The sequence below is a fragment of the Pyxicephalus adspersus genome, chromosome 1 (assembly GCF_032062135.1).
Source record: "Pyxicephalus adspersus chromosome 1, UCB_Pads_2.0, whole genome shotgun sequence".
Taxonomy (NCBI): domain Eukaryota; kingdom Metazoa; phylum Chordata; class Amphibia; order Anura; family Pyxicephalidae; genus Pyxicephalus; species Pyxicephalus adspersus.
This window is the reverse complement of record NC_092858.1, coordinates 115731419-115743948: the sequence shown is the minus strand read 5'-3', so window position 1 is coordinate 115743948 and position 12530 is coordinate 115731419. Positions and strand designations below refer to the sequence as shown.

The 12530-nt window shown below is 36.7% G+C and overlaps 1 protein-coding gene across 1 annotated transcript in view; it reads left to right on the top strand.

Moving 5' to 3' along the window:
- The window catches only part of PLEKHA6 (pleckstrin homology domain containing A6), a 161327-nt gene that overhangs the window by 140821 nt on the left and 7976 nt on the right, over positions 1–12530 (top strand). The window lies entirely within an intron of this gene.

Here is a 12530-nt window from a genome sequence, read left to right as displayed (position 1 = left end):
TAAAAAATAGGTATTTGCTTTATATTTTCATAAAACTTTTAGATATTTTATTTTTTAATAATCTATTCAATCTATGAATTGAGATATCAACTTAGAAAATACTCAACATCTAGAAAATAAGTTACATGTCCTTTTTTTTTTTTTTTTTACATAATATATTATATGATGAGTTGGTATGTTATACTTATATAGGAACTTTTATTTGGGTTTTTAGTCTAAGTAATTATGTTGTTTTTTGAGTTTTTAGTGTATATGAGAATAGTTATATTACGAGATTTGATGGTTGTTATATGACATACTAATATTCTTACATGATATATGCTAGTAAATATACGTTTCTAAATATTTTTTGGACTTTACAATACTCCTTAAAAATACTTATTTTATTTTGCTTAATCTATGATTAATACCTTTTGAACTAATTTATATAGTATATATAGTGTATTCTGATCATTCTTATTAGGTATTTTTTAATGTATTTTATATATAATTTCATGCTTATTATTATGTGTTTTTCATATATGTTTCAAAGCCCTAAAGAAAGAGGACTTCTGAGTCCCTGAAAGTCCCTGAAAGTATTATTAGCTACTTTCAGTTATGTTTTATGTGGCAAATAAATTTAAACTGGACTTTAATAAACATCAGCGGCTGTGCATTTTCTTTCTTTAAATATTCTTTATGTATTTAGATTATTGGCACCTCTGGTGTTCTAACTGACAAAAATAGCGCAACTCTCAGTTTGTAAACACTTGACTAATTAGGGTTCAGCACTTCACCAATACTTTGTTGTTTGGTATGTAATTAATAAACATAAATCAATAAAACTATCAATTTGAAATAATGAGTTAAAATATCAATGTTGAACATTACAGTTGTACAATAAATATATATGGTATGGGCCTTATTTCTCACTACAAAAAAAAAAAAAAATGGGTCATAGAAAAAAGTAGAGCAGTTATATTAAGAAAAAAAAAACTTCAATATTTAGAGGGCATTTCATCCAGAAAATTTAGGCATTAAAAAAAAAGCACTTTACCTATAGTGGTCATAGGGATAAAAATCGCTACTATACCAAGATTCACTTATCTTTGCTTTCTGTGTTCTGCTGTTTTTTTATGACACGTCAGTCAACAGGTATTGAAAAAGAGTGAAAGAGATAATTGAGCATTGGTTGGGAGTTTTTACAGCTGTATGTATTTTTTGATTTACAGTCATGAGAACAATAATGTACACCCTCTTTCAATTTTAAGTATTTGCATCAGGACATAATAGAAAAAAAATATCTGGTCTTAGCAGGTCTTAAAATGAGGTAAATATAACCTAAGCTTTATGCTTAAGCTTAAAAAAATGCATGATATATTACACGTTGACATTTTTTTTTTGCAAAAGCATTGTGCAAACATTACCACTTCCATACCAAGAGGTGGGTAGCAGCCAAGTACATTTGATTGATTAATTTAGAGCATTTTGCTGTTCTGGAGCATTCAGATGTATGTTAACACAATTTTGGGGAGGAAAGACATCAGCAATTGATGATAATCAATTGGTATTAATATGATTATCTTGCATTTATATAGAGCCGACATGTTACATGGTGCTTTACATAGTCAAGTCTATAATGTCACTAGCCGTTCCTTTAAAGAGGCTCACAATCTAATTTCCCTACCATAGTCATATGTCATTATCATAATCTAAGGTCAGCTTGGGGGAAGCCAATTACCTACCTGCATGCTTTTTTGTTGCCCATGAATCTGAGAAGAATTATAAAATGATTTTTAAACAATTTGAAATTATTAATTGTACGGCAAGAAAGATTATTCATGAGTAAAAAAAACATTCAAGACAGTTACCAATCAAGTCAGACCATGCCACATCTTGGACTCTACAGATCTCAGGTTGGAATATGTTAAAGTTGATGACGTACAGTTAGAAAAAGTCTGAAGAAGGATGGTTTGTTCGAAAAGGTTGTTGCTTGGCCTAGGTTTGCAAAGTTGCAACTGAACAAATCTCGTGACTTTTAAAACAATGTCCTTTGAACAGAAAAAAAGCCTGTCCATAATGCACAGCACAATGTTTGGCCATAATGCACAGCACCTTGTTTGGTAGAAAACAAACAGCACATCAGCACAACTTATACCAACTGTCTAGCATAGTGGTGGAATTATGATTTAAGGTTGTTTGCAGCCACAAGACCTGGGCACCTTGAGTCAGGGCTGTTAGGCCATCTGTGCGACAACTAAAGTGTGGTGAAACTGGATCATGCAACAGGACAATGATACCAAGCACATCAAGGTGTTACAAAAACCTATCAAAATCTTGACCTCAACGTGTTTAAAATGCTGGGATGAAACCTTAGGTTTCATAAATGGCCACAAACCTCAATGAACTAAAGCAATGATGCAAATAAGAGCGAGCCACAATCCCTGCACAATGATGTAGGAGGCAGATAAAGTCCTACAGAAAATGATTTGCTGTTAAAGGTGGTTTGCAACCTATTGAATTTTGTGGTATACTTAGTTTTTCACACATGGCATCTCCATATTGGCCTAATTTGTGTTATAAAAACAAAAATTTTATTAATGACACAGTGGTTTACTTTCTTTACTTTCTTCTCATGGTATGTGTATTTCTCGTTTATTTCAAGAGGGAAGAATGACAATATTGGGTGATGTTTTTTCAGAGGATTGTGAAGTTTCTTGAAGTTAAGATTACTTTTAGGATAGGACTCATGAAAGAAAGGAAAAGAGTGACACTTCTCATAGGCTACCTGAACAATATACTTTTAAGGGATGTAACAACAAATATCATCACCTCTGGGATGGTAGAAGAGTTTGATTGGTTACTTTGTGTCCACAAATCATCACAGAGTCCAAATCTATCCAAAGATAGAGTTTTCTGAAATTTTAACCCTATTTACAAATCCCATTGGAGTTCTGGGTCTATCAGTGTTCTCCTTTGGCTTTTTTTTTTGTCTTAAAAAAAAAAAAAAAAGGCCATGCTTGAGAAAAATTGTCTGCAGTCACCCTGTTCTTTTAAAAGAGGAAATCCAGTGTGTGTGGGGGGTGTTTACATTCCTGATATAGCTGCATGTCTCCCAACCTTAGCAGAGGCCAGTTTTTTTCTCTATCCCCTGATGCAAACATTCAGGACTTGGAGTGGAGTACTAGTTATCTCTTCAGCACAGGGATGTGAATTTTTGAAGGAGGCCTAGATCCTGATTAACATTCTAGAACCTCACTTCTCTTTGCTTTACCATACTACTGGCTGGCAAAGTGGGTTCTGTCAGATTATTCATGAATATTGCAGTGGAAAGGGAGGTGGAACTCTTCCTGGATCAGTCAGTCTCTGGTTCACAATTCTAGTAAAGATGATTGGTAAGCAAACTTTCCGATTTGACAATGGATCCCACAGAGTGGTGTCTCCATCAAGAGATGTTTTACTAAATCTGTCTTGGATTAGGGATATATATCTGATGACTTTTTCTTGATGACTGCTCCAACAAAAAGCTGGACAGGAATACTGTCAGGTCCTGAAATATTGATGGAAGCATAAGAGGTGTTCTGGTGCCATGGATTAGTTATTTCCACTTTATCTGTCCACTTCCCTAAACCTGTTAGCTGCTTTAGAGGATGTCGAGCACATTCCTGTGATTTCAGCACACAATACACTATGCCAGGTGAACCAAATCAACTGTTTCTGATTTTTAACCCTGCTTCTCAGTTGCCGAATTAACAGCATTGTTGTCCAAGGTACCCAGGTGCTGAGATAACAGGATGTTAGACTCCCTTCCTTGTTTAGGGCTTGCCAAACAAACTCTTAGAATGTTTATCATTGCTTTTCGATGACTTTTTTTTTTCCAAGTTATCATCCAAGACTGTACATTTGAGAGATGATTGGTTATAGCCACCCTCGTCATCTCCTAACTTAGATTGTGTTTTCTACAGTCAGGGTCAGTGCAATGTTTGTTGCATTCTTCTGACCTAATGTCTGCTGGTAAAGGGGACACAACCCTTGTATGTTTGCCTTAATGCTGGAGGTTTTTCCATATACATTACATACATTGCTAGCAGCCATCCCTCCCTACTTGCTGGGGCTGGTCCCCTGGCATGTGCATGTCCTTCTAGTGCCATGTAGACTGATGCTTGGTGTGTTATGGGGGAAAACTGGATGATTTTAATCCACAGTGGTAGCAGGTCTTGGAGAGTCCTTTCATTCTCACTTTGGTGAATGAGGGTTATTTTGTCAAGTTTTTCATTCTCCCTCCACAAAAGTTTTTCGTCACCACAAGATTACCAAAAAATCCTGTAAAAACAATATCTCTCTTCGAATGTTTTAAAAAATATCAGGGGGTAACTGTCCCAGTTCCCACAGAATAAATTCTCCTTTTTTACTTATGTTTTTACACAAACCAGATGGCAAATTAAGGAGTATATTTATTCAGTTAGCAAGTTTTTTTTGATAAAGTTAGATCTTCACTACACATAATTGTACATATGGATACATCCCACCCAACAAAAGTTCCTGAGATTGGGAGTACTCAAAAGACAAGGGATTTAGGATTGGTAATTTATAGCCTTGTTGTTTAGACACTTAAATGCCTCAAGAATCTTTACCAAGGTTCTATCGGGGGGTATGTTGCATCTCCAGCTAAAAGCAATTTCATTCATACCATACCCCAACAAATAGAGCCGTAGAACTCAGGGACAAAGAATGGGGAGGTAGCTCTGTAGCTTTAACCCTGAGTTGTATATCCTGTAGATGAAGGGCCAGTCATCCTTTAAGATTTCCGTCATGAAAGATCCACAGGATAAATGTCATTGGTAAGTCTAACTGGAATTTTTTTTCTTGCTTTTTAGTAGAGAGGATTTTTTAAGTAGATTAAAAGATGAGTATTCCTACCATCCAGGGTGGCCATTCTTTTCCAAGGAGGTATGGCCTACCCTTTTTTTATTCAGACTTTTATTTGTTTGGTTGAAGTGGTGATCTTATTGGGGAAAAATATAAGTAATCTATTTAACAAACTCTTGCTAGCTCTTAAGAAGGATCTCTTTATTCTGGCCAGGTCCTTCCTTTACCCAAAGTAGTCTCTAATTTTCATTTGGAGAATGACTTTCTTACCTCTTTATGTGTCCCTCACTATTCCAAAACAGATTTTTGCCCAATACCAGTTTGCCATCAGGTATCTGTGTCTGTTGTGTACAAAAATGTAACTTGGGTTTTTGCCCAAACCTTTACCAAAATATTAATTATTATTAAGGTGATTGTTTCAACATAAGGGAATTCAAGTTTTAGCTTTGTGTGCTTCCAGTTTGTTGGTGGGTTTTGGTTTGTTTACTTACTGATGCGGTGTGTGTATGTTTTTATGAACTGTTTTGATATATGCCATGGTAATGAAAATGAATTGATGTGTCCGTCAGTGGCAGAAAATAAAACTTTTGTTCTTATTATACATTCTTTTTCTCCACAGTCCATTGAGGAACACATATGAAATATAAAAGGCTGTCTGTTGTTAACTGATTTTCTTAAATTTTTGAAGTACCTTGTGCAGATATTCTATGTTTGAACTGATGGGTCCGTCCACTAAGATATGTTCATTAATTTTCTTAGAATAAAGGAACAGAAAGTAAGATGTTGGATGGAATTTTTATTCCAATATTTGGCACTCGACCAACCTGTCACAGAGCCTTTATTCTTGCAGTCACTGCCTTGGAACAGGCTGCAGCCGTTCCATTATCTCCTATGCTATATTTAGAGCAGCAACATCTCCAAATGGTCAGTAAACTGCATTGTGTGGATCTTTTTCCCCCATACCAAAGGGATAGTTATTGTGTGTGTTTGTGAGCAGGTGACAGGAAGGGTGAACCTTTAGCAGTGCAGCATGGTCTTCCAGGTATTCTCATAATATCTCTGGAAAAATGTAAATTCAGACACATTATGGTAGTGTGAAAATGTCATAATTGAAAGTCAAAATAAGACTGGCAACAGAAGCAGGCCTTACAGCAGCAGCCATTAGTTTATCCTCAACTTGAAGTAGACCTCTACTGATGGTTCAGTTGGAAGATACTAAGCCACTTTTTGTATTCAAACCAACCCATCCCTTCACGTACAAACATGTAGTTCGTTATGCCAGGTGCATTTTATGAGAGATACCTGGACCAGTGGCTACAAGTTGGGGCAGTACATGTTCCTGATGGACCATTGTAAATGTCTTGTGCAACACTGACAAGTCTATGTGGGTGAGAGAAGTACAAGTGCTGGAAGGTTGCTTTCCTCACCTCAATAACAAATAGTGCTCTGGCTGTCCCCTTGCTACATGCAAATTTACAATGTGGTCACTACAGTGAGATTAATATAATGGGTGCACTACTCTTGGGCAAATTCACTCATGTTCCTTTCTTTGTCCATATGCTGAATCTGGTTGCAAACAACTTTCTGAAGTGTGGCCCTGGCTTGCAAGATGTCTTAGCCCCACAATGCAAACAATTAACGTGTAGCCTTGTAAAGATAAAGTGGTCTTCTATACCACAAAATGATCTGTGACATGTGGTCAGGATTTCTTCCATTAGGAACAGGAGGGAGAGCAACATTGGCAGCATACACTAAACAGCCTCAATAACAGAGATGCGTTAAGCGCGTTTATTTCAAAATACATACACAAGACAGCAAACCGTGAATTCAACACTAAAACATACAATGGCAGCAAGCTACATACAACAATGTATACCACACATGGAGTAAATGGACAGGGCAAGGACTGGCTATTTACACCGCTAGCAAGCTGTAACATGAACAGAACTAGAGCAATATTTCTAAGGACAATTGGCCAAAGTGCCAGCAAGGTTTCAGATGCTAAGATACAAATCCAAGGCTATGGAGCGAGAGAAGCCAGAATATAAAGGCTTACTAATTACGAGCCACAGGCGACACCAAACCAGGAAGTGACTCTTCAGCAAGCCACCCGCTGTTTTCTTGTGGAAGCACATGCAAGGCATACTTAACCACAGTGCCACCAGCATAGAGACAAAGGGAGCTGCAAGTGTCCTGATACATGTGCACCTGCTGGAATTCAGCATTAAATATGCCTGTACAAGTAAAGGAAAGCATTAACTAATAGAGGTGTTTACAACTGTAAATTTCTAACTCCAACCAAGTTTGGTTAGAACAGTCCACAAAACCCAATATTCAATTCCCATTCAGGAATTCAGATTTAAAAAAAAAAGTTTAAAGTGCCCACTTTGGATGAAAAATCATTAGAAATGCTTTATTAAGCCACTTTTAAGAACCTTTAATAGTATGAGAATAGTCTGAATTTTTTTAATGATCTATTGAACGTACACCACAACAAACATGGCAGTCAAGTAAGAAACAAGTGTTACACTACTCTAAAATGCCAACAATACTTTATTCATCTTCTGCTAAACAATTATAAAATCTTACAAACATTGCTATAGAAATACAAGTCTCAAATTTTTGAAAACTCAAAGCGTTTTAGGGATCAATATGTATACTTCCTCAGAAGTACAAACAAGATATGGGAGTTGGAAGCCATAATGAGTGAGGAGGATTATGACTTAGTTGGCATTGCTGAATCCTGGCATTGTTCTTCACGTGACTGGGCTGTCAATATTCCTGGGTATACTCTCTTTCGTAAAGACAGAGTCAAACAAAAGGGTGGTGGTATCTGTCTGTATGTGAGAAGTGATCTAAAAGTGAATGTGAAAGAAGAAATTGCAGATAGAACAAGTGATACGGTTGAGGCATTATGGGTGGAGTTGAATGCAGGGTTGAATAACACACAATTCATTTTTGTAGTCTGCTATAGGCCCCCAGTGCTAAGGAAGAAATAGAAAATCTACTACTAGCACAGATAGAAAAAGCAGCAAAAGTGGAAGTGTTTTAATCACGGGAGTTTTCTACTACCCTGACATTTACTGCAGTAATGGCACTACAGGAGCAGCAAAACGGAGGAAATGTGTGAATTTAATACAAGATAATTTTATGGTACAGAAGCCCTAACTAGAAATGATATTCTGCTGGACCTAGTTCTTTCTAACAATGCAGAGCTTATACCAAATGTGTAAATAAAAGAGAATCTGGGTAGAAGTGCCCATATAATGATTTCATTTAATGTAAGGTGTAAACAGGAAGCAAAAACAGGAAAGATAAAAACATTTAATTTTAAGAGAGCAAATTTTCCATTATTAAGGGAAGCTCTCTGTGACTGGGACTGGGAGACAATATTGTCCTCAAAGAACACAGAATGGAAATGGGAATGTTTCAAGTCTGTTCTACAAAAGTAAACTGAAAAAAATACACCAATGGGTAATAAGTTTAGGAGGCTAAAATCAAAACCTATGACTTAAAGCTCATGTCAAAAAAGCCACAAGGAACAAGAAAAGGATCACTTTCATGATTTGAAACCTATAAAGAATATAACAAAAGCTGTAAAAAGGAGATAAAATGTGCAAAACTTCAAAATGAAAGACAAATTGCAAGGCAAATCCCCCCAAACTTTTCAAATATATTAATAGCAAAAAGATCAGATCTGAGCATGTAGGCCCCTTAAACGATGTCGCTGGGTTGGTAACTGGGGATAAAGACAGCAGATTTACTAAACATTTTTTTTGGCTCTGTGTACAGAAAGAAAAATGGCAAAAGTCCAAACTCATATTAGCAATGTCACTGACAAAGCACCAGGACCTGATGGATTACATCCATGTCTTCTCAAAGAGCTGACCTCAGTTATTTCAAAGCCATTATTTCTAATTTTTAAAGACTCTTTAGTCACTGGTAAGGTACCGATGGATTGGCGTAAGGCCAATGTGGTTCCTAGCTTCAAAAAGAGAGCAAAGTCATTACCAGGTAACTACAGACCCATTAGTTTAATGTCCATAGCTGGAAAGGTCTTAGAGAGTTTGATAAAGAACCACATAGAGGAGTTTCTGCTAGAAAATAATATTTTATTATAAGTGATAGTCAGCATGGCTTCAAGAAAGACAGAAGTTGTCAAACAAATTTTCCCTTTTTTTTTATGAGGAAGTAAGTAAACGGGTAGACAGTCTAATATTAGTTGAAATAGTGTACTTGAACTTTGCTAAAGCATTTGAAACTGTACCCCACAGACGGGTAATATGCAAGTTAGGGTTGATAGGTTTTGAAAAGTCAATCTGTAAATTGATAGAGAACTGGCTTAAAAATCGCATCCAGAGAGTTGTAATTAATGATTCATACTCTGAATGGTCCAAGGTTATTAGTGGTGTACCCCAGGGTTCAGTGTTGGAACCTTTAGTGTTTAACATCTTTATAAATTATATAGAGTTTGGGATTAAAAGTACCATTTCTGTGTTTACAGATGACACCAAACTATGTAAAGGAATTAAGTCCATAAAGAATGTCTATAATCTACAAGCAGACCTGTAAGTACTGTTTGATTGGGCAGCCAAGTGGTAAATGACATTTAATATAGATAATAGAGCTAACAACATGCATGCTTCACACTGTCTAGGGGGAATACATTTGGGGGAGTCAGAAATGAAAAACGATCTGGGGGTTCTGGTAGATCATAGACTTAATAACAGCATGCAAAGCCAAGCTGCAATATCTAAACCTAGTAAAGAACTTTCTTGTATTAAAACAGGATTAGACTGCAGAGATGGAGACATAATCCTGCCCCTGTACAAAGCATTGGTCAGACCACTTCTGGAAAATGCAGTCCAGTTTTTGGCAACAGTTCACAGAAAGGACATTGTGGAATTGGAGAAAGTGCAGAGAAGGGCAACTAAATTATTAAAAGGAATGGAGGAGTCAGCTATGAGGAGAGATTAGCTGAACTGAATCTATTCTCCCTTGAGAAGAGACGTTTAAGGGGGGATATGATAACCCTGGATAAATATATAAACAGTCCATATAGAGAACACTCTTCCTCGTTATTCACTTTGAGATCATTACAAAGAACAAGAGGGTACTCTTTGCGTCTGGAGGAAAAGAAGTTTAAGCTCCGGATAAGGAAGGGATTCTTTACTGTAAGGTCTGTGAAAATATGGAATAGGCTCCCTCAGGAAGTAGTTTCAGCAACTACTATAGATTGCTTTAAGTAAAAGCTGGATGTTTTTCTAGAAGCACAGAATATAACTGGGTATTTAAGTAAAAATAACAGTGACTGTTGATCCAGGGAACATCTGATTGCCTCATAGAATCACGAAGGAAATTTTTTCCCCTGATAAAGCAAATTGTACCAGGGTTTTTTTTTGCCTTGCTCTGGACCAACTTTGTCTTACAGGGTTTTATATCCGGGATATGTTTATTTCCCTAGTGGTTAAACTTGATGTACATATAATCAGTACATATAATCAGTACATATAAAAAAACCTAAAATTCTATGTAAATATTCACAATGATGTTACTTGTCAAATTGACCAAAATTTGTTGCACAATTTTTTTATTTATACACATAATGAACTTGATACAGTTCAAAAGAAAAATCGCTCCCCAATTACATTATCTCCACCATGGCTAGGGATTGGCACACACTGAGTGGCAGGTGAAGAAAGGACAACCCAGAAAATTCTAGGCACATGGGACTCCAAATGGGACTCCTCACTTAACCTGAACATGAACGAATATACCTTATTAAAAAGGATTTGAATAAATTAATAAATAAAGTCTTACCCAAAAGTACAATCACACATAGAAGACAGTATATAATATATACCTTCTAGTATCTAAGACAAATCTGCCTTTTGCTTTTTCATAGAAACCATCCTTTCTCGCCCCAATACAATTTTTACCAATATCAACTAAATATCATAATCTCTATAGGCAACTAACCAAAAAAAATTGTTCCATCATCACAGCTAGACTAGGCAGCACTACGACTCTCCCCTCACTGGCACCCAGCATATGAAGCCAAGCTAAATGACGATAATCCTAATGATGATAATGCATGCTACCAGCTGTTAAGGCGTGTACAATGATGTCACAACCACCTGTGTCTGCATGCCTATGTTCCTCTACGAGATTGTGCTACCACAAGAAGAGCGAGCTTAATGAGCATGCTCAGTGTTAGCTCCCTGAGAGTGGACATGTACCTCCGCAATCAGCTATGGCTGCTCCCAGCCCACCTTACTGTGAAGTAATCCTACCCCTCCTGTCATTATCCCCATGTATAAACCTTCATATGTCCTACACTAGATGTGAAATTTTCAGAGAACCAAATTTCAGCCCCTTAAACATAACAAGTTGCCAGATACAGGGTCACAAGCATAAAATCCTAATAACAGTCAGGTTATTTTCACATTGAGAGGTGGCTATTTCAAGACCAGTGTCCCCAAACTGTGCTGTGGTACCCCGAATTTATACTTGCCTGCTCACAAAACTTTAAGGCTGCATTACTTCTGTAACAATGTTTGTGAGATTTTATGATTTTTTAGCAAAAATTTAATTTGAAATTATTGTCAGTAATTTAAAGTATTTTATTAATTTATCTTATTTGCCGGTAAAGTGCCAATTTGTTGTGGTGTATTTCAATATTTAATAGTTTGGGATGTGGCAAATTGTATATAGTTGGTTTGGGGTATATACATTTTTATGATCTGTCTAGTATTAATTCTGCATAAAAAAAGCTAATTTTTACAATTGTTTCTTTAGCCAATTTTAAGAATTCAGGACAATCTTTATTCAATTCAATGAAAGATTCATCTCTGATTGCGCTGTTAGTGGTTGTGGTATTTGCAGTACTGTTGGTGGTCGTTCAGTTGCTGCATGGCATCAGGAACAGGTGGCTAAAAATCACTAAGCTGTACTGCAAGCCTTCATATAATCCTTACACAGAGCCCTGCATGGAGGTCTTCAGCTACCATGAAGGCTTAAAGTGGTGGGTGGAAGTGGAGAACTCAAGAGTTTTTTCGCTGCTACCTATGGGGCTCCCTAGGGGAATTTTCATCATTGCTCGGGAACCCTTCCTGGGGAGGCTAACAATGATCAAGTATGGAATTGATAACATTTAAGAGCTAGTGGGGCAAAAAGTCATCTTTCATATGGTATGTCCAATATGCTGCCAAGACTCCTATTGACATAGCAGGACTCCTTAGTTATATTTTACCAAGTATATGGAAAGGAGTTTATTTAGATTATATTGGGTTTTATTCAGTTGCGCTTCTGTATTTTTTGTGATTCTGTTTCCTCACCCCTGACTAAACAAGCAAATAGGTCAGCATACTTGTTGGCTTTATACTTGTTTTGGGTTAGTGACCTTCCAGCAACCAAGGCCTGAGGTCTGCACCTTTAGGAATGAGTAAACTAATAGCATTTCCTTTCCCTGATTCTGATTTAGGGATACGCTACATTGCAGATGTCATCAAAGAAATGTAACCAAATGCTGGCTGCTATCTCATCAGGCTAGAACCATACAGGAGAATTGTGGTGGCTCAGTCCTACTACTAACATATCATTTGATCACTTGGCGGCCTGTTTATAAAGCAGTGGGTCTGGAATTCATATGGGCATTCCTTAATAGGGAATCTTTCAGGTCC